The sequence below is a fragment of the Pseudophryne corroboree genome, chromosome 6 (genome assembly GCF_028390025.1).
Source record: "Pseudophryne corroboree isolate aPseCor3 chromosome 6, aPseCor3.hap2, whole genome shotgun sequence".
NCBI lineage: Eukaryota > Metazoa > Chordata > Amphibia > Anura > Myobatrachidae > Pseudophryne > Pseudophryne corroboree.
The window spans coordinates 575,225,387-575,246,820 of NC_086449.1; the positions used below are offsets into that span (position 1 = coordinate 575,225,387).

At 49.4% G+C, this 21,434-nt stretch overlaps 1 non-coding gene across 1 annotated transcript; it reads right to left on the reverse strand.

The window, feature by feature from the left end:
* Positions 1-19,857: 19,857 nt before the first annotated feature.
* Positions 19,858-19,976, reverse strand: LOC134937812 (5S ribosomal RNA). The gene has a single exon (XR_010180582.1). It is a non-coding gene; the product is annotated as a 5S ribosomal RNA (ribosomal RNA).
* Between the last annotated feature and the right edge of the window lie 1,458 nt (positions 19,977-21,434).

A 21,434-nucleotide genomic window follows, 5' to 3' on the forward strand; every position in this document is an offset into this window, starting at 1 on the left:
CAAAGCTCTTACTACATCGAGAAACTTCGATTCCAGCAAGGCGTCAGTAGCCACTGGCACCACAATAGGTTGGTTCAAGTGGAACGACGAAACTACTTTTGGCAGAAACTGCTGACGAGTCCTCAACTCTGCTCTATCTTCATGGAAGATCAAATAAGGGCTCTTGTGAGACAAGGCCGCCAATTCAGACACCCGCCTTGCGGATGCCAAGGCCAACAGCATGACCACTTTCCAAGTAAGGAATTTCAACTCTACCTTCTGTAAAGGTTCAAACCAATGAGATTGAAGGAATTGCAACACCACGTTAAAATCCCATGGTGCCACATGGGGCACAAAGGGAGGTTGGATGTGCAACACGCCTTCCACGAAGGTCTGAACTTCTGGAAGGGAGGCCAATTGTTTTTGGAAAAAAACCAAAAAACCATAAAGCTGAAATTTGAACTTTAATTTAGCCCAACTTTAGGCCCGCATCCACACCGGCTTGTAGAAAATGGAGAAAACGTCCTAACTGAAATTCTTCCGTAGGAGCCTTCTTGGATTCACGTGAAGACACGTATTTTCTACAAATACGGTGGTAATGTGTAGACGTTACTCCTTTCCTGGCCTGAATAAGAGTGGGGATGACTTCCTTGGGAATACCCTTTTGGGCTAGGATCCGGCGTTCAACCTCCAAGCCGTCAAACGAAGTCGCGGTAAGTCTTGGAACACGCACGGCCCCTGCTGTAACAGATCCTCCGTCAGAGGAAGAGGGATCTCCTATGAGTAATTCCTGCAGATCTGGATACCAAGCCCTTCTTGGCCAGTCTGGAACAATGAGGATCGCTTGAACCTTTGTTCTTCTTATGATCTTTGTCACTTTTGGAATGAGTGGAAGCTGAGGAAACACGTACACCGACTGAAACACCCACGGTGTCACCAGAGCGTCCACTGCTATTGCTTGAGGGTCTCTCGACCTGGAACAATATCTCTGAAGTTTCTTGTTGAGGCGAGACGCCATCATGTCTATTTGAGGAATTCCCCAAAGATTTGTCACTTCTGCAAAAACCTCTTGATGAAGACCCCACTCTCCTGGATGGAGATCGTGTCTGCTGAGGAAGTCTGCTTCCCAGTTGTCCACTCCTGGAATGAAGATCGCTGATAGAGAGCTTGTATACCTTTCCGCCCAACGGAGCACCTTTGTGGCCTCTGCCATTGCAGCTCTGCTCTTTGTTCCGCCCTGGCGGTTTATGTACGCTACTGCTGTTATGTTGTCCGACTGAATCAAGACGGGCCGATTGCGAAGAAGTTGTTCCGCTTGCAGATGGCAGTTGTGAATGGCCCTCAACTCCAGAACGTTTATGTGTAGACACATTTCCTGGCTTTACCATCTTCCCTGGAAGCTTTCCCCCTGCGTGACTGCACCCCAGCCTCGGAGACTCATCCGTGGTCACAAAGATCCAGTCCTGGATCCCGAACCTGCGTCCCTCTGGGAGGTGAGAGCTGTGCAGCCACCACAGGAGTGAGATTCTGGTCTTGGAAGACAAGGTTATCCTTCGGTGCATGTGCAGATGGGACCCGGACCACTTGTCCAACAGGTCCCACTGAAACACTCTGGCATGGAATCTGCCAAACTGAATGGCCTTGTAGGCCGCCACCATCTTCCCCAGCAACAGAGTGCATTGATGGATCGATACTCTTATTGGTTTCAGAATTTGTTTGACCAGGTTCTGACTTTCAAGAGCCTTTTCCACTGGAAGAAAAACTCTCTGTAATTCTGTGTCCAGAATCATTCCCAAAAACGACAGCCGTCTCGTCGGAATCAACTGTGATTTTGGCAAGTTTAGGAGCCAACCATGTTGCTGCAGAATTGTCAGGGAGAGTGTAATGTTCTGCAATTGGTCCCTGGATCTCGCCTTTATCAGGAGATAGTCCAAGTATGGGATAATCGTGACTCCTTGCTTGCGTAGGAGAACTATCATTTCAGCCATTACTTTGTGATAACCCTTGGAGCCGTGGACAGATCAAACGGCAACGTCTGAAATTGGTAATGACAATCCCGAACTGCAAACTTCAGGTAAGCCTGATGTGGGGAATAAATTGGAACATGCAAGTAGGCATCCTTTATGTCTACCGACACCATAAAATCCCCCTCCTCCAGACTGGAGATCACTGCCCGGAGAGATTCCATCTTGAATTTGAATTTTTTTTTAGGTAGAAATTGAGGGATTTGAGGTTCAGGATTGGTCTGACTGAGCAGTCTGGCTTCGGGACCACGAACCGGCTCGAATAAAAGCTTTCTCCCTGTTGTGACGGGGGAACCCTGACAATGACTTGATTGTGACACAATTTTTGTATTGCGGCGCATACAACCTCCCTGTCTGGAAGAGAAGCTGGTAAGGCTGATTTGAAAAAAATCGGTGAGGGGGGACATCTTGAAACTCCAGTCTGTACCCTTGGGACACTATTTCTAAAACTCATGGGTCCAGGGCCGAACGAGACCAGAACTGACTGAAGAGCCAGAGACGTGCCCCCACCGGTGCGGACTCCCGCAGAGGAGCCCCAGCGTCATGCGGTGGACTTGGCAGAAGCCGGGGAGGACTTCTGCTCCTGGGAACCAGCCACGGCCGGTGATCGTTTACCTTTTCCCTTTCCTCTCGTAGCAAGAATGGAAGACCCTTGGCCCCTTCTGTATTTATTGGGCCGAAAGGACTGCATCTGATAGTGGTGTGCTTTCTTTTGTGGTGCAGGCACATAAGGTAAAAATGATGACTTACCCGCAGTAGCCGTATATACAAAATCAGCGAGGCAGTCACCAAACAATACACCACCCTTATACGGTAGAGACTCCATAGCTTTCTTAGAGTCAGCATCAGTATTCCATTGATGAATCCACAATGCTCTCCTTGCTGAGACTGCCATTGCATTGGCCCGTGATCCCAAGAAGCCAAATATCTCTTGCAGCTTCCTTTAGGTAGACTGCAGCGTCCCTGATATGACCTAGTGTCAAAAGAATGCTGTCCCTATCTAGGATATCCACTTCAGATGACAAGTTATCTGCCCATTTTCGATAGCACTACTCACCCACGCAGACGCAATGGCTGGTCTGAGTAGCGTACCTGTGGTGACATAAATGGATTTCAATGTATTTTCCTGCCTACGATCCGCAGGATCCTTTAGGGCTGCAGTGTCAGGGGACGGAAGAGCTGCCTTTTGGACAGCAGTGACAGAGCTTTGTCCACATTGGGGGGTGACTCCCATTTTTCCCTATCCCCAGAGGGAAACGGATACGCCACTACAATCCTTTTGGGAATCTGAAACTTTTTGTCAGGACTTTCCCAAACCTTTTCACAAAGCGTGTTCAGTTCATGAGAGGGAGGAAACGTTACCATAGGTTTCTTTCCTTTAAACATACAGACCCTAGTATCAGGAACAGTAGGGTCCTCAGTGATATGTAATACATCTTTCATAACCACAATCATGTACTGAATGCGCTTTTCCAGTTTTGGATCTAATCTGGCATCACTATAGTCGACACTTGAGTCAGTGTCCGTGTCGGTATCAGTGTCTGTCAGCTGGGCAAATAAACGTTTTTGTGACCCCGAGGGGGTCTGGACTCGAAACAACACATCCTTTACGGATTTCTTCCAAGCCTGGTTCTGAGACTCAGATTTATCCAATATTTTATTTATCAGAGCCACATTTGCCACATTTGCATTCAAAGCACTCAAAACATTCACCCAACCAGGTGTTGGCGGTGCCGACAGGGTCACTCCCACAGCCATTTGTGTCCCTAACAGTCTCCTCCTGGGAAGAGCACTCCGCCGCAGACATGCCGACACACGTGCACCCACCACACGCAGATACACTGGGCCTATAGGGGACAGACCCACAGAAAAGCCTGTCAGAGAGACACAGAGGGAGATATTGCCAGCTCACACCCCAGCGCCCAAACCCGGTCTGAACACTACAGAAAATGTCCCAGACCTGCAGCGCTTTTATAAATTACATACAATGCACCAAAATCACTGTGCCCCCCCCCCCCCCCCATTTTGCACCCTGTTACTTGTACAGCAGTGTGAGGAAGGACCAGCGTCTCTGCAGCCTGTGTAGAGAAAATGGCGTCAGGCTGTGTACTGTGAGGGCTAAGCCCCGCCCCCGTAATGGCACGCTTCAGACCCGCTCTTTTTTTTTAAACGTTCTTATACTGGCTGGGGTCTGGACAGTGCCCTGGCACTATGTCCGCTCTTGCCAGTTAGTTATTTTGAGGTTAAAATGCTGCCCAGGGCAGAAGTAGGTCTTACTTCTCTCCCCTAAGTCCCACGAAGCAGGGAGACTGTTGCCAGCAGTGCTCCCTGAAAATAAAAAACCTAACAAAGGCCCTCATTCCGAGTTGTTCGCTCGCTAGCTGCTTTTAGCAGCATTGCACACGCTAAGCCTCCGCCCTCTGGGAGTGTATCTTAGCTTAGCAGAATTGCGAACGACAGATTAGCAGAATTGCAAATAGAAAGGTCTTAGCAGTTTCTGAGTAGCTCCAGACCTACTCAGCCATTGCGATCAGTTCAGTCAGTTTCGTTCCTGGTTTGACGTCACAAACACACCCAGCGTTCGCCCAGACACTCCCTCGTTTCTTCAGACATTACCGTGTTTTTCCCAGAAATGCCAGCGTTTTTTCGCACATGCCCAGAAAACGGCAAGTTTCTGCCCAGAAACACCCACTTCCTGTCAATCACAGTACGATCACCAGAACGATGAAAAAACCTTGTTATGCCGTGAGTAAAATACCTAACTTTTGTGTAAAATAACTAAGCGCATGCGCTCTGCGAACCTTGCGCATGCGCAGTAAGCGACTAATCGCAATATAGCGAAAATCGGCAACGAGCGAACAACTCAGAATGACCCCCAAAGTATTTTCAAAGAAACTCAGGAGAGCTCCTCAGTGTGCATCCAGTCTGCCTGGGCACAGATTCTAAACTGTAGTCTGGAGGAGGGGCATAGAGGGAGGAGCCAGTTCACACCCCTTTGAAAGTCTTAAAGTGCCCATGTCTCCTGTGGATCCCGTCTATACCCCATGGTTCTTGATGTGACCCCAGCATCCTCTAGGACGTATGAGAAAGAGCAATTAGATAGGTAGGATTAGAACCAAGTAAGTGCTGTGTCCTGAAGACCTAAGGATTGTAGTGTTTGTATGAGAAAAGAGTGGTCAACAGTGTCAAAAGCAGCAGAGAGATCTAGAAGAATAAGTAGTGTGTAATGGCCTTTTGATCTAGCAGTGACTAGATCATTCACTACTTTGGTCAGTGCCGTCTGACTGAAGTGGGTCCAATAAGTTGTGGGAGTTAAGAAAGTGTGTAAGGCGAGTGTAGGCGAGTGTAGGCAAGTCTCTCAAGTAGCTTGGAGGGACCTGGTAGCTGAGAAATGGGACGGTAGTCAGAGAGTGTGTTTGGATCAGAGTTGAGTTTTTTTAGAATGGGAGTAACCACTGCACGTTTAAACAGAGAGGGAGGGGGGGGAGAGAGAGAGAGAGAGAGAGAGAGAGAGAGAGAGAGAGAGAGAGAGAGAGAGAGAGAGAGAGAGAGAGAGAGAGAGAGAGAGAGAGAGAGAGAGAATAGGATTTGTTACCTACCGGTAAATCCTTTTCTCGTAGTCCGTAGAGGATGCTGGGGTCCATATTAGTACCATGGGGTATAGACGGGTCCACCAGGAGCCATTGGCGCTTTAAGAGTTTAATAGTGTGGGCTGGCTCCTCCCTCTATGCCCCTCCTACCAGACTCAGTCTAGAAACTGTGCCCGAGGAGACGACATACTTCAAGAGAAGGAATTACACAGATAATGGCGAGATTCATACCAGCTCACACAACAGGCAAATCCGGCCAACATGCCGGAACAACTCAGCAACAGCTGAAATAGTAAATAACGCAGAACTTACCTAGGAACCAGGCAGTACTGAACTATAAAACCAATGCAGGAAAACGCAGCGCTGGGCGGGCGGGCGCCCAGCATCCTCTACGGACTACGAGAAAAGGATTTACCGGTAGGTAACCAAAATCCTATTTTCTCTTACGTCTTAGAGGATGCTGGGGTTCATATTAGTACCATGGGGATGTACCAAAGCTCCCAGTACGGGAGGGAGAGTGCATAGGCTCCTGCAACACTGCACCAAACTTGAGGTCATCAGAAGCCAAAGTATCGAACTTGTAAAACTTGGCAAACGTGTTCGACCCAGACCAAGTAGCTGCTCGGCAGAGTTGTACAGCCAAGATACCCCGGGCAGCCGCCCAGGAAGAGCCCACTTTACGAGTAGAGTGGGCCTTTACAGATTTTGTACACGGCAATCCTGCCGTGGAATAAGTATGCTGGATAGTGAACCTGATCCAGCGTGAAATCGGCTGCTTAGAAGCAGGACACCCAATCTTCTTGGGATCATAGAGGACAGACAGAGTCACTTTTCCTATGACGAGCCGTCCTCTTCACGGAAATCTTCATAGTCCTCACTGCATCCAAGGCCTTTGAAGCAATTGAGTCAGTAGTAGCCACTGGCACCACAATAGGTTGGTTGATATGGAAAGCCGATACAACCTTAGACAGGAACTGTGGACGAGTCCTAAGTTCCGCCCTGTCTTCATGGAAGATCAGATAGTGGCTTTCACAAGATAAAGCTCCCAATTCCGACACGCGTCGAGCAGAAGCCAAGGCCAACAAGGTGACCGCCTTCCATGTGAGAAACTGGAGATCAGCCTCCTGTAGAGGCTCAAACCAAGCAGATTGCAGGAACTGCAACACCACATCAAGATCCCAGGGTGCCGTTGGCGCCACAAAGGGAGGCTGGATGTGCAGAACCCCTTTCAAAAAGGTCTGAACCTCAGGGAGGACAGCCAATTGTTTTTGGAAGAAGATGGACAAAGCAGAGATCTGGACCTTGATGGAGCCCAATATTAGCCCCATATCACCCCTGCTTGCAGGAAAAGGAGAAAACATCCAAGTTGAAACTCCACCGCAGGAAACTACTTGAGACTCATACCAAGAAACATATTTTTTCCAAATGTGATGGTAATGTTTAGACGTTACCCCCTTCCTAGCCTGTATAAGGGTAGGTATGACCTCACTCAGGATAGCCTTCCGAGCTAAGATCTGGCGTTCAACCGCCATGCCGTCAGACGTAACCATGGTAAGTCTTGATAAGCGAACAGCCCCTGCAGTAGCAGATCCTCCCAAAGAGGCAACGCCCTTGGATCTTCCATCAGAAGATCCAGTAGATCCGCGTACCAAGCCCTCCTTGGCCAGTCCGGAGCAATGAGGATTGCCAGAACCTTTGTTCTTCTTACCAGTTGAAGAACTTTTGGTATCAGAGGAAGTGGAGGGAACACATACACGGACGTGAACACCCACGGTGTTACCAGTGCGTCCACCGCCACCCGCCTGTGGGTCTCTCGAAATGGAACAGTACCTCCGCAGCTTCTTGCTGAGGCAGGAGGCCATCATGTCTATGTGAGGAACCCCCCACCAAACGGTTTCCTACTCGACCACCTCCGGATGGGGTCCCCACTCTCCTGGATGGAGATTGTGTCTGCTGAGGAAGTCTGCTTCCCAGTTGTCTACACCCGGAATGAAGATTGCCGACATCGCCACCGCGTGCCTTTCTGCCAAGAGGAGGATTTTTGACACCTCTGACATGGCAGCCCTGCTCTTCGTTCCGCCTTTTCGGTTTATGTAGGCCACTGTGGTCACGTTGTCCGACTGCACCTGAACAGCCCAATCCTGCAGAAGGTGTGCTGCTTGCAGAAGGGCGTTGTACACAGCCCTGAGTTCCAGGATGTTTATTGGGAGAAGTGATTCTTGATCAGACCATCTTCCCTGAAAGGTTTCCCCCAGAGCGACTGCTCCCCAACCTTAGACTTGCATCTGTGGTTAAAAGAATCCAGTCTTGAATTCCAAACCTTCGTCCTTCCAGAAGGTGCGGAAGTTGCAGCCACCAGAGGAGTGAAATCCTGGCTTTCGGAGACAGGCGTATCCTCTTGTGCATGTGTAGATGAGAGCCCGACCACTGGTCCAAGAGGTCCAGCTGAAAAGGTCGAGCATGAAACCTGCCGTACTGCAGAGCCTCGTAGGCGGCAACTATGTTCCCCAGAAGGCGTATGCATTGATGAACCGATGCCCGGGTAGGCTTTAAGACATCCCGGACCATTGTTTGAATCACCAACGCTTTCTCCACCCGGAGAAATACCCTCTGCACTTCCGTGTCAAGGATCATTCCCAGGAAAGACAACCTCCATGTCGGCTCCAGTTGAGACTTTGGAAGGTTCAGGATCCAGACGTGCTTCCCGAGTAGCTGTGTCGTGAGCGCGATGGAACGCAACAACCTCTCCCTGGACGGCGCCTTGATCAGGAGATCGTCCAGATATGGAATTATGTTCAACCCCTGTTTGAGGAGGAGAACCATCATCACCTTGGTGAAGATCCTTGGTGCTGTGGAGAGGCCAAACGGTAGCGCCCGGAACTGATATATGCCTGATGCGGCGACCAAATGGAAATGTGGAGGTAAGCAGCCTTGATGTCTAGAGACACCAGGAACTCCCCCTCCGTCAGTCCTGAGATGACAGCTCTCAGATTCCATCTTGAATTTGAATTCCCTGAGATAAGGGTTCAAAGACTTAGAATATGCCGTACGGAACCATCCGGTTTCGGTACCACAAAAAGGTTTGAATAATAACCCCTGTTCCACTGCTGAAGCGGAACTGGAACAACGACCTCTGACACCACCAGTTTCCTGATGGCCTCCAGAAGAACTGTTCTGTCTGCCTGCAGAGCTGGCAAGCCTGACTTGAAGAAACGGTGAGGTGGGGGATTTTTAAACTCCAGTCTGTACTCCCTGGACACTATATCCAGTACCCAGGGGTCCAGGCCAGATGACACCCAGACGTGGCTGAACTGTTGGAGTCTTGCCCCCACCTGACCCTCCTCCAGGCCTAGTTGTCCACAGTCATGCGGAGGACTTAGGTGCATCAGAAGCAGGCTTCTGGGTTTGGGAACCTGCGGGAGCAGGTTTCTTTTCTTTGGCACGACCACCTCTGAAGGTGTTCGAAGGCTTGTTCTTTCTAGGCCTTGCGGGCCAAAAGGACTGTGACGTGGCTGGTGTAAAAGGCTTCTTCGTAGCCGGCGCAGCCGAGGGGAGAAAAGTAGACTTACCCGCGGTAGCCGTGGCAATCCACGCATCCAGCGCCTCCCCAAAGAGAGCCTGACCAGTATAGGGTAGGCCCTCCACGCTCTTCATGGATTACGCAGCCAGAGACCCCTGCGAGCCGAGACAGACATGGAGGAGATCCCCGCAGCTATGGAACCCATGTCCTTCATGGAATCCACCAGGAACCCTGCAGAATCCTGAATATGGCGTAAAAATACATCAACGTCACCTTTATCCAGCGAAGTCGACTCCTCCTGCAGAGTGATTGACAACCTGGCAATAGCTTTTGCAATCCAAGCACAGGCTATAGTAGGCCGTAATATAGCCCCAGAAGCCGTGTAAAGGGATCTTAGCGCAGCATCCACCTTGCAATCTGCCGGGGCCTTCAACGCGGTAGATCCCGGGACTGGTAAAACCACCTGTTTTGACAGCCTGGAGACAGGGGCGTCAACTATCGGCAGAGACTCCCACTTTTTTCTATATTCCTCTGGGAAGGGAAAAGCAACAAAGACCTTCTTAGGGATATGAAATTTCTTTTCCAGGGTTTCCCAGGCTTTTTCAAAGATGGCGTTTAATTCTTTGGATGCCGGGAAGGTGGGGAGGGGGGGGGGGGCTTCTTATTATCTGTAAAGAAGGCCTCCTCCACCTGTTCAGGAGCGGTGTCAGAAATGTGTCAAATATCCTTCACAGCTTCAATCAATCATCGACTGCACCCCCCTAGCAAGTGATGCTGTACCCCTCGACACATCCCCGTCTGCAGTGTCGGAGTCGGTGTCCGTGTCATTCTGCGTAAGCAATGCAAGTGCACGTTTTTGAGAATGTACCACAGGGGATCCCGAAGAAGCAGTATCTGGCCACACAACCAAGATTGTAGGATCTGAGTGGCATGCTCAGTCCTAGCAACCCTGTCAGAAATCTGAGAAATAGTCCCCCCTCAGAGAGACTAACCATTCTGGCTCTCTAGCAGGGTTCTGCGCTACAACAGTGCAATCCTGATTACATGGTATGGAGTCCTCCTGGGAAGACAAATCCTCTACAGCATATGAAACAGTGTCCCTAGACATGTTGTCACACACACCAAACACCCCACAAACAAACACACAGGGTATTCTTTAGACAGAGTTTCCCCCCAAGAATGGCAGAGACACACAGAGATTGGAGCCAACCCACATGCAGCGCTATTAGAGGTATAGGGAGACTCCAACCCGTGCTGACTGTGTCTCTTAATAGGTGACACAGCCTCACCCCCCCTTCTACAACCCCCTGGTACCGTACAGATAGCTGGAGTTGCACTGGAGGGACTTGGGCATCCATTAGTAGTGATTGCAGGCAGGAAAAATGGCACTGAACGCTGCTGGGTCCGCTCTGAGGAGAAGCTCCGCTCCTTCAATGGTGCGGTCTTCCCACTCTTGAAGATTATACTGGCCTGAGGAATTTTGTGCTGGCTGAGATCCGCGGACCCCGACAGGCTGGAAATGGTCAGTGTAGGGTACCCTGCTGGCTCAGGGCGCACCTCACAGCTCGGCACCGCAGTACTGCTGAGCTGTCCGGGAGCGTGGTTAATACTGCGCGCACCCACCCTTAAGCCGCCCTCTTCACACTGACCCCCCGCTTGTAAGGGGGGACAGTGACTAACTCGCCACACTTCAACTCAGTGAGGGGGTGGCGGCTGGCTGCCGGGGTGAGCGTTCCCCTGTGGCGGGGCACGATCTGTCCCCTCTGGAGCTCAATGTCCAATCAGCGGAGGCAGTGGCTCAAGACCCCGCAGGGTGGACACTGCTTCCCCCCCCTCAGTCCCTCGATGCAGGCAGGCTGTTGCCAGCAGCCTCCCTGTAAAAAAACACAAACTCTAAATTAACTTTTCTAAAGAAGCTCTGTAGAGCTCCCCTAGCTGTGACCGGCTCCTCCAGGCACATTTTCTAAACTGAGTCTGGTAGGAGGGGCATAGAGGGAGGAGCCAGCCCACACTGTTAAACTCTTAAAGTGCCAATGGCTCCTGGTGGACCAGTCTATACCCCATGGTACTAATATGGACCCCAGCATCCTCTAGGACGTAAGAGAAATTACAGATTTTAGTTAAGGTTGGGATAAGTACAGGAGACAAAGTTTTACTGATCCTATACCCTCACAGGTCAAGAGGAGGACGACAAGAATGTTGATACTTCATCTTCACTTGTGAGATCAGAGAGAAGAGAAAGTGCCAGAGGGTTCAGGTAGGGAATTGAGCAGGTCACTGGCTGAGTTAGAGCATACTATTTAATCTCGGATTTTATCAAACTTATCCTTGAAGTAGGAAGCAAGTTCTTGTGCACTGATAGTAGCTAGTGGGGGAGGTGAGGGAGGGTAAAGAAGTGATTTAAATGTATTAAAAAGTCGCTTGGGGTTGGTGGCATGATAAGAGATGATAGATTGGAAATATGTTTGTTTGGCAGTGTCCAGGGCCTGACGATAGGAGTGGTAGGTAGTCTTATACGTGAAAGTCACTTGGATTCTGAAATTTCCGCCACTGACGTTCTACTTTACGTGACAGTTTTTGTAGGTGTCTTGTTGATTTAGAGTGCCATGGTTGGCATCTAAGCCTACGTGGCGTGTGATGGGTAGCTGGAGCCACTTCATCAAGGGCACTCTCTAAGGTCTGGTGCAGGTGGGATACAGCAGTGTCAGGTGTGGTAAATGTAGAGATTGGTGAGAGAAGTTGTTGCAGAGAAGTGGAAAATTGTTGAAAATTTATATTGTTAGTATTTTTGCGGGTTAGAGGAGGCTTGACTGGTTTTAGTGTCATAGAATTTAGAGTAATAGAAGAGATTGTGATGATGATCAGGTTGTGATCAGAGAGAGGGAAAGGAGTGTTAATCAATTCGGAAACTGAGCAGAGCCTGGTGAACACAAGATCAAGGCAGTGGTCCTCCTGGTGAGTAGAGGAGTCGGACCATTGGGTGGGGCCGAGAGAGGTTAGAGAGAGGAGTTTGGAGGCATGAACAGATTGTGGACTGTCAAGAGCTACATTGAAATCGCCCATAATGACGGTGGAGACGTCAGAGGATAAGAAGTGTGGGAGCCAGGCAGAAAAATCTTCTAGAAATTGTTTGGGTTGCCCAGGAGGGCAATAGATAGCTGCAACACACAGAGAGAAGGGGGTGAAAATCCTGATAGAGTGAACTTCAAATGATTTGAATGCGAGTGATGGAACCTGAGGTAGAACAGTGTATGTCAAAAATTGTGACAGTAAGATTCCAACCCCACCACCTTTAGTATTATTAGGCCTAGGTGTGTGTGTGTGTGTGTGTGTGTGTGTGTGTGTGTGTGTGAGTGTGAGAGTGAGTGAGAGAGAGAAGTGGAAACCACCGTGTGACCGTGCTGCAGGGGAGGCCATGTCTGATTGTGTGAGCCATGTTTCAGTTATAGCCAGCAGATTAAAGTTGTGAGATATGAAGAGGTCATGGATGGATGTTAATTTGTTACAAACAGAGCGTGCATTCAATAAGGCACATTTTAGTGACTTGGAGGGGGATGGGAGACACGCAATATTTATGAGGTTAGATGGATTTCTATGTTGTTTTGAGACAGCTGAGTGTGAGTGGGACAGGTGGTTGGGGCCTGGATTTGGTGATATGTCATCAGCTAATAAAAGCAGAAGAGTGAGATAAATATTGGTAGGTGTTTGCGAGTGTTTATTCTGGTGGCCAATTGTGGTTGTCAAAGTACTGGCAGAGAAGCAAGTATAAAGCTCATGAGTGGTTAGAAGAGGGGAGTGGAGAATAGAAGCTGAAATGTGCACATAGGGGTGAGTTTTAGGGTGAATGTAGAATGTGTTAAATTTGGTGAGCATTCCATGAATTGCAATAAGAAACAGTAGTTTGATGAATGGATGAGTGTGGAACTAGGCATACTCTACCATATCAAACCCAGCACCTTCATGCAAGCATGTACTGAAACTGTGCGATGTAGGAGATTCCGAATTCTGGACTGAATGAGTTCTCTTGTCCTGAGGCAGAAGGGAGCCGATTGACTCGTGGAGAGCCGCTGCCTCTCCGGGATCCCTCGAAAGCACCGTGGTGAAAAATCTTTTTGGAGGACGGCGCCAAAATGTCAAGGTGTAACTGTAAGTCACTACTTCTCTGACCCAGGCGTCCATCGTAATGTCCCACCATTGCGGAGCCCAAAGGAGGATCCTTGTTTCCTCCGACATTACAGCCCTGCTCTTCATTACGCACTGTTGGTTTATGTATGTCACCATCGTTACATTGTCCGACTGAACCTGAATGGCCCGATCTTTCAGAAGATGTGCCGCCTGTAGAAGACAGTTGTACACGGCTCTTAGTTCCAGAATGTTTATTGGAAGGATGGATTCCAGACTTGACCACCTTCCTTGGAAGGTTTCACCTTGGGTGACAGCGCCCCAACCTCTGAGACTTGCATCCGTGGTTAGAAGGATCCAGTTCTGAATCCCAAACCTGCGGCCCTCGAGAAGGTGAGGCATGTGTAGCCACCATAGGAGCGAAATCCTGGCTTTCGGCGATAGCTGTATTCTCTAGTGCATGTGCGGGTGAGATCCAGACCACTTCCAGGAGATCCAGTCGGAAGGACCATGCATGAAATCTTCCATACTGTAGAGCCTCGTAGGAGGCATCTGCGGAGCTGTACCATCATCTCTGCCATCACCTTGGTGCCGTGGAGAGGCCGAATGGCAGTGCCTGGAACGGATAATGACAGTCCAGCAGTGCAAATCTTATCTAAGCCTGGTAAGGCGGCCAGATTATAATGTGAAGGTACGCATCCTTGATATCCAGGGATACCAGGAATTCCCACTCCTCAAATAAGGGTTTAACGACTCCAGGTTCAAAATTGGTCTGACCGAGCCATCTGGTTTCGGTACCACAAATAGGTTTGAATAGTAACCCTTGCTTTCCAGGTGAGGTGGAACTGTAACAATGACATTTGCCCTTTCCAATTTTTGAATGGCTTCCTGTAGGATAGCCCTTTCTGTCAGCAAAGCTGGTAAGCCTGATTTGAAGAATCTGTGAGGTGGGAGCTCTTGAAATTCCAGTCTGTACCCCTGGGACACAATATCCTATACCCAGGGATCCAAGCCGGATGATACCCAGACGTGACTGAAAAGTCTATGTCTCGCTCCCATCTGCCCGCTCTCCAGGCTGGGAGGTCCACCGTCATGCTGAGGATTTTGAGGAAACAGCCAGGCTTCTGTACCTGGGAACCTGCAGGTGCAGGTTTTCTGGATTTTCCCCGACCACCTCTGAAGAAAGTGGTAGGGGCTTTGGACTTCTTAACCTTTGCGGTCCGAAAGGACTGCATAGTAGATGCAGAAAAAGATTTGTTCGGTGTCTGAGTGGCTGGTGGAAGAAAGGTTGACTTACCAGCGGTTGCCGTGGAGATCCACGCATCCAAAGCTTCCCCAAATAGAGCCTGACCTGTGAAGGGTAGGTTCTCCACACTTCTCTTGGATTCCGCATCTGCAGACCATTGGCGCACCCAGAGTCCCCTGCGTGCCGAGACAGCCATGGAAGACGTACTTACATTTAGATGACCCAGGTCCTTCATGGCCTCCACCATGAAACCTGCAGAATCCTATGTGACGTAAAAACATTTAAATGTCACTTCTATCCATAGAATCTAATTCCACTAGTAATGTGCCTGACCGCTTTACTATGGCTTTAGAAATCCATGCACAGGCAACAGTGGGCCTTAACGCCACACCTGAAGCAGTGTATATGGATTTGAGCGTAGTCTCAATCTTGCGGTCTGCCAGTTCTTTCAACGCGGTATGCCTAGGGACCGGTAAAGCCACCTTTTTAGACAGTCTAGATACAGAAGCGTCTATTATAGCAGGGGTTTTCCCACTTTTTCCTATCCTCCTCAGGAAAGGGAAAAGCCACAAGAACCCTCTTTGGGATCTGGAATTTTTTCGCTGGGTTTATCCCAGGATTTTTCAAATAAGGCGTCTAATTCCTTAGACACAGGAAAGGTCAGGGAGGTTCTTATTTTCTGTAAAGTAAGCATCCTCGACCTGCTCAGGTACTTTGTCAGTAATGTGTAACACATTCCTAATTACCTCAATCATGAGCTGCACCCCTTTTGCAAGGGATGCCTCCCCCACCCCGCTTATCCCCATCACCGTCTCCCGTATCAGAGTCGGTATATCGGTATTCGCGTCGACCTGCATAATTTGTGCAAGAGCACGTTTCTTTGGGCATATACCAGGGGAGTTTGAGGAGGCTGTGGGAACAGAAACAGCCACCCACAACAGTTTGGATTCAGAAGGCTGAGACATGACATTACATTCCCGAGTACATGGAATGGACTCCTTTGGGGAAGATACATACTCTGCAGCAAAGACACAGAGTCCCTGGACATGGTAATGTGAGAAATATGTACACACACACACACACACACACACACACACACACACAGGAAAATGTCAGACACAGTTTCCCCCCAGGTACCTTCAGAGAGACACAGCGTTAATGAAGCCAGCACCCACACAGCGCCCCGGTAGGCAGTTATATCATAAAAGCCTGGCGTAGGACTATGCAACCTTAATAGACTACACAGTGTAAAATAGTGACTAACACTCTCTCTCTCTCTCCCCCCCCCCCCCCCCCCCCCCCCTCTTCTATAACCCCCTGGTACCGCACAGGATAAAATCAGGATTTTGGTACTTACCGATAAATCCCTTTCTCCGATTCCACAGGGGCCACTGGAGTGTAGTTACAATGGGGAGATAGTAGGTGGTATTGGTAGCTGGCACTTTAAAAATTCTCACACTGTGGCTAGCTCCTCCCCCACTATCTCCCCTCCAAGCCAGTCTACGTTAAACTGTGCCCGAGGAGAGCTGTAATAAACAAACCGTAAGGTAGAGGAGGTTAACGACGCCCTGTAAACCAGGCGAACACAAACTAAACCTGGAACAGAACCTGACAAAAAACCAGGCTAGCCTGAACCCAACAAGCAGTCATATGGTGATCTGCAATCGTTAATCAAACAAAAATCAGGAGAAACAGCGCTGGGCGGGCGTCCAGTGGCCCCTGTGGAATCGGAGAAAGGGATTTATCGGTAAGTACCAAAATCCTGATTTCTCCTTCATCCACTAGGGGCCACTGGAGTGTAGTTACAATGGGGACGTCCCAGAGCTCCCAAAAAACGGGTGGGAAAGCGCTGAGAGTCCTGTAAAAACTGCTCGGCCAAACAGTGATGCAGAGGCCGTAAAAGTGTCAAACTTGTAGAATTTGACAAAACGAATGTCGGTTTGACCAAGTAGCCGCCCGACAAAATATTCATGGAGACCCCGCGGGCGGCTGCCCACGAAAGTCTTACAATGCGCGTAAAGCGCGCTGAAATGGAAAACGGAGGTTCCCTAGTAACCGCCAAGAAGACTGTCTGATGATCAGATGTATCCAACTGTCCAGCATATGCTGGGGCCCCGGCTATTTAGTACGGGAGCATCATCCAGAGCAAAGAAGAAAAAACACTTCATCGAATAGCCTGAGACCTCTGTAGAGAGAGTTGACGAGCCCTGACAACATTCAGAGAGGATTGAAAACCACTAGTGTCAGATTTATATGAAAAATGGACCTCCCCTCTGGAAGAAACGACCGCTGAGGCCGAAGCCGAGCCCGGGGAGTTGCCAATAGAGTACTCCCTGAACAAGAGGCCGAACTTACGGCCGCTAGGCTAATCTCATTTGGAAGAAAAGCGAAAAAGGCAGAGACCTAAAATTCCGGTCAGTGTGGTTTGAAGCGCAGCGGAGCAAAAAACCTCCCAGAGAAACCAAAGATGAATGGTAACTGGAAGAAGGGGGAAAAAACCCCTTTTATCTTCATTATGTTCCATAAAGTTTTCCCAAAGTGGCAAAAGCGAGAAGAGGTAATAGACTTCTGAAATCGGAGCCCAGTAGGCCTAACCGAACTAGGGAACTCCTCCCTTCTGAGGTCTCGTGAACAGTCACACGGGTAACCGAAACCAGTGTAAAATTGAACAAGGAGAAAAAAGGAGCCTGTTGAAGTAGACAGTCCAGTCGAGGTAGGAGCCAAGGCTCCTCTACTGACAACAGGCGTATCTGTATCTTCAAGTCATGCGTGGCCCAACCAGCGCCACCGAGAGGACTAGCACGCATAATCCCCTCCTGTGTTACTGAACATGAAGTAGAAATAGAAAAAGGAGGCAGGATAGAATAACCAGAAAACTCCCCGGAGCCCTGAGGGCCTCCACGGCTACTGCCGTCCGAGAGTAATAAAGGGTTAACGAGTCAGTCAGAACGCCCTGAGGTCGATCCGAAATCTCCGCCCACAGCGGACCAGCTGACAAAACTCCGGGGCATGTTCCCTCACCCAGGAGTCTGACCTGGTGGCTTGATCTGGAAACAAGATTGTTGTCCCCCGTTCCGAGAGGAATGGAGGCGACCACTCATTACGTCGCAACTTGACTGAAGAAATAGAGTCTCTGGTGCCGAGGAATGAAAAAAACCTCTGACGGACCGTGTTGAGAAACGTCTATGCGGAGCATAAATTGGATCTGTGTCGAATCAGAAGCTCGTGGATCCTCCGGATATTCAGAAGCCACCTAATGTACAGAGTGGGATAGTAGCAGTAAATTGTCCCATTAGGGAACCAACGTCACCCACTGCCCCTGAAAAAGAGTTATTCTGTTATCTTCCTAAACTCTGTGGGAGCGGAAGAGAGAAGAGTAAAGGACTTACAGTGAAAATGAGAATCCTGTTAAGGGGGAATCTGAGAAAAGCCTGTCCAACGGAAATCAGTAAACAGGCATCTCTGAAGACAAGGGACACGTAAAACTCCCTTTCTTGTTTAAACTAGCAATCACAGACTAAAAGGATTGTAAGGCCAGAATAGGCCTGTCCGAGCCACTTGGCTTCGGAACGTGAAAAGAAAACAAAGGCCTGAGAACTGTCCTAATTCAAATGATATGTGAAAAACAGGGATCAACACCCTTTGCGGTTAGAAACCTATGGAGCGCAGCCTGCAGTATGACTCTCTTGTCATCGTAAATCAGCCGACCTATGCCGAGGGACTCCTGAGACGGTTGTAACCGCCCAAGCCTTCTCCCATCGACCTGCGCCTACCCTGGGACCCTGCAGGTGTAATGGGTGTATAGGATGACATAAAATCAGACTGGACTGAGGATGTTGAACCTCTGCTTCAGCCTTTTTACCCTGAGAACCCCTGGCGACGAAGATATCACCCGTGTGGAGTCAAAAACCTGAAAGGGCACGAAAAAATCTAAAGGGAAGACCAGTAAAGGTCTGTCTTGGAGCTGGGGCAGTAGTAGGAGAAATCAAAGTGGACCTACCTCCATTGGTTCAAGAAATCCTGCAGAAAGTTCCTTCCCCAGAACCATCTGCCCCGTAGGATTTCATGTTTACTTGTCACTGTCGCAGCCCCAGAGGTCGTCGGGTTAAGACAGCCCAAGCGAAGATGCAGGGTCCGAGTCTGTAGACATGGAGACCTCCAAGGAACATAAAGCAGAATCGTGATTCTGACCTGTATCAAAGTATCAATTGATCCTGATGCGAAGCATCCTGTAACCTAGAGGACAATTGTTCCCCAACCTACCTGCTCCGGATACGGTAGAACCATGCTGCCGCATATGTCGATGGATCCCTGAGCAAGGTTGCCTCAGGAAAACGGCGGCTTGATGGACCGGCGATACACCGAGGTGTATACCCTAGAGAGGTTCTGATACCCTCTCCTGCCATCTGCGGGGAAAAGATAGGAAAACAAACCTTGTTTGATACCTGATATTGTGTATTCGGGTGTCTGTCGGCCGCCTACCGGAGCCTGCCCAGCTCATCCGAAACTGAACCAGTCGCTGTCATTTTCGTCAATGGCGTGGAACCCTGATGGACTTGACGTGTCCTCCTCCTTTACCTGCAGTATCAGATGAACTGCTGTATTATGTACCTGTATATTCTGAGACACTGGTTCAGATCCACAGAAAACAGACATCAGTAATGCATGGAATGTTAGCAAAGTTTCTTTTTGGAAAGGTGTGTTTGGTCCCGCTGTGATTTGATCCTGTGACCTTGGAAACCAAAGTCCAAGGGCTTACCTGATGAGTTATTGTCTGGTTAATAGTGACATTACCTGCATCATTGATCAAACAGGGGTGTGCAGGTGCGTGGAGGGCGAAGCAGATGGCTCCGCCGCATACTTCACACCTAAGAGGGAATTCTTCGACTATCCCAGGAGAGACAAACGAAAGGAGAAAAGGTGGGTTAAATAAACAGAGCCCTACGTAAGGTGTGCACTATAATGTGTAGTGACCGATACGATTAAAATAAACTTTCTGGAGCAGCGGAGACCTGAACCAGCAACGCTGCGCTGTGGGACAGGAGTCTTAGCCCTAGGCTATAGGAGTTCTCCTTAAAGTTTTGTTTGGATTCAAACCCCTGTTCAGATACCCGCTACTAGCGTACTGAGCCGCAGCGCTATTTGTCTTATGCCTTACACGCATTCCACAATTACAAATAGCATTAGTAACTAGTGACAACAAGGAATAATAAAGGGAAGGCAACACCCCGCCCTGTATTTAGTGTACCGCTAATTAAGGTGCACCAGATGTTTCTCTGAGGTTCCGCTGGCTTTTCAAAATGGTGACCAGCCTGTGAGAAAGATGGGGGAAAATGTTATGTGCAAGATGTTGTTATTAGAAAACATTGCGGAAGTAGCCTACAGCACCTGGTATTCCCAGGCGGTCTCCCATCCAAGTACTAACCGGGCCTGACCCTGCTTAGTTTCCGAGATCAGACGAGATCGGGCGTGTTCAGGGTGGTGTGGCCATAGGCTTTTATCCCCTATATCTGGTATTTTATGGATTTATCTATATACATACCTACACGCACTTAAATATATATATCTATATATATACATGCACAAACATAACTATATATGTATATATACACACACACCGTAGGTAAATAAATACTGCACAGTAGATCCTTTTAATTATTATTGAGCTGAGTCCCAGCTACTGTAATAGAGCAGGTTCCCTGATTTGCAAGTAGGAAAATGCTGGGTAGAGGACTCTACTGCAGGAGGAATGTATCTATATTTCAGCAGCCTGAAGTATCGAAAAGTTACAAATCCCAGAGCTGTTGCCTAGCGACGGGGAGACCTGGGAGCCCGCTGAGTAAAGCAGGTTAACTGTTAATATACCTGGGACTTTATTTGTATTTGTCTCTGAGTATGCAAGATTAGCCCACTGGGCTATAGGAGACACTGCAAATATGAAGCCAGGTCTGTGCATGGAGGAAATGGCCGCCAGAGTGAAACTCCTCTGGGCTATGCGATAAAATCTATATAGTGGATAACTGGATTAGTGCTGAGCCACTCTGACTATATCACATTCTCCTCAGCACCATGTGCATTAAACTCACATAAATGCCTATTACACTATAACAGTGGCCGGGGAGCGGAGAATGCTGAGCCCGCTGTACAGAGCGGGAGTTAGCTCCGCCCCCCGGCTATGGCGCCTTATTGCAAAACTAAGCGGGAAGCGAGCTGTACCCTCCGCTGGGCCTGCGAGTCACCGCCGGGGAGCGCTGAGCGCTGAGCCCGCTATACAGCGCTAGTAGAGCCCTGTATCTGCTAGCCGCCGCCGGGGAGTGTTGCGCTGAACAGAGCGCGAGTCGCCGCCTGGGAGCAGGGAGCGCTGAGCTCGCTCTACAGAGCGGGACTTAGCTCCGCCCCCTCCGTACAAGGCGCCAAATTTAAACATTGCTTTGCGCTCGAGCGGGATCCCTGTGCCGGCTCTGTGAGTCGCGCTGAGTGGGGATCTGTGCGGGGGGTGCGGGGAGCTGGGGGAGCAGAGGGTTATCGGAATGACACACACCCGTTTTTCAGTCAGGGTTGTATAAACACATACTCAGCCTCCCCCAATCCTCCTGTCTGTTTCTCCATGAGGAGGACAGGTAAGGATACAATAAAGTACATTACAGCCCCAGAGAGCCCTTCTGGAGTGGGTTGTACAACAATAAACAGTGCATTGTTCTAAAAACATACATAGCCACCACAAATAAAGTATACTTCACTCACCACTGTGTTCTTGGTGGATCGGCCCCGACACACGCCGCACGCAGCGGTGTCCAGCCGGAATCTTCTGTGGTGGGGTGGTCCCGACACAAGCCGCACGCAGCGGTGTCCGACCATTTTTTGATACTCACCGCTGCCATGCTGCCGGAATCTTCTGCTGGATGGAGTGGCCGCGACACGCGCCGCACGCAGCGGTGTCCGCCAACTCAGGA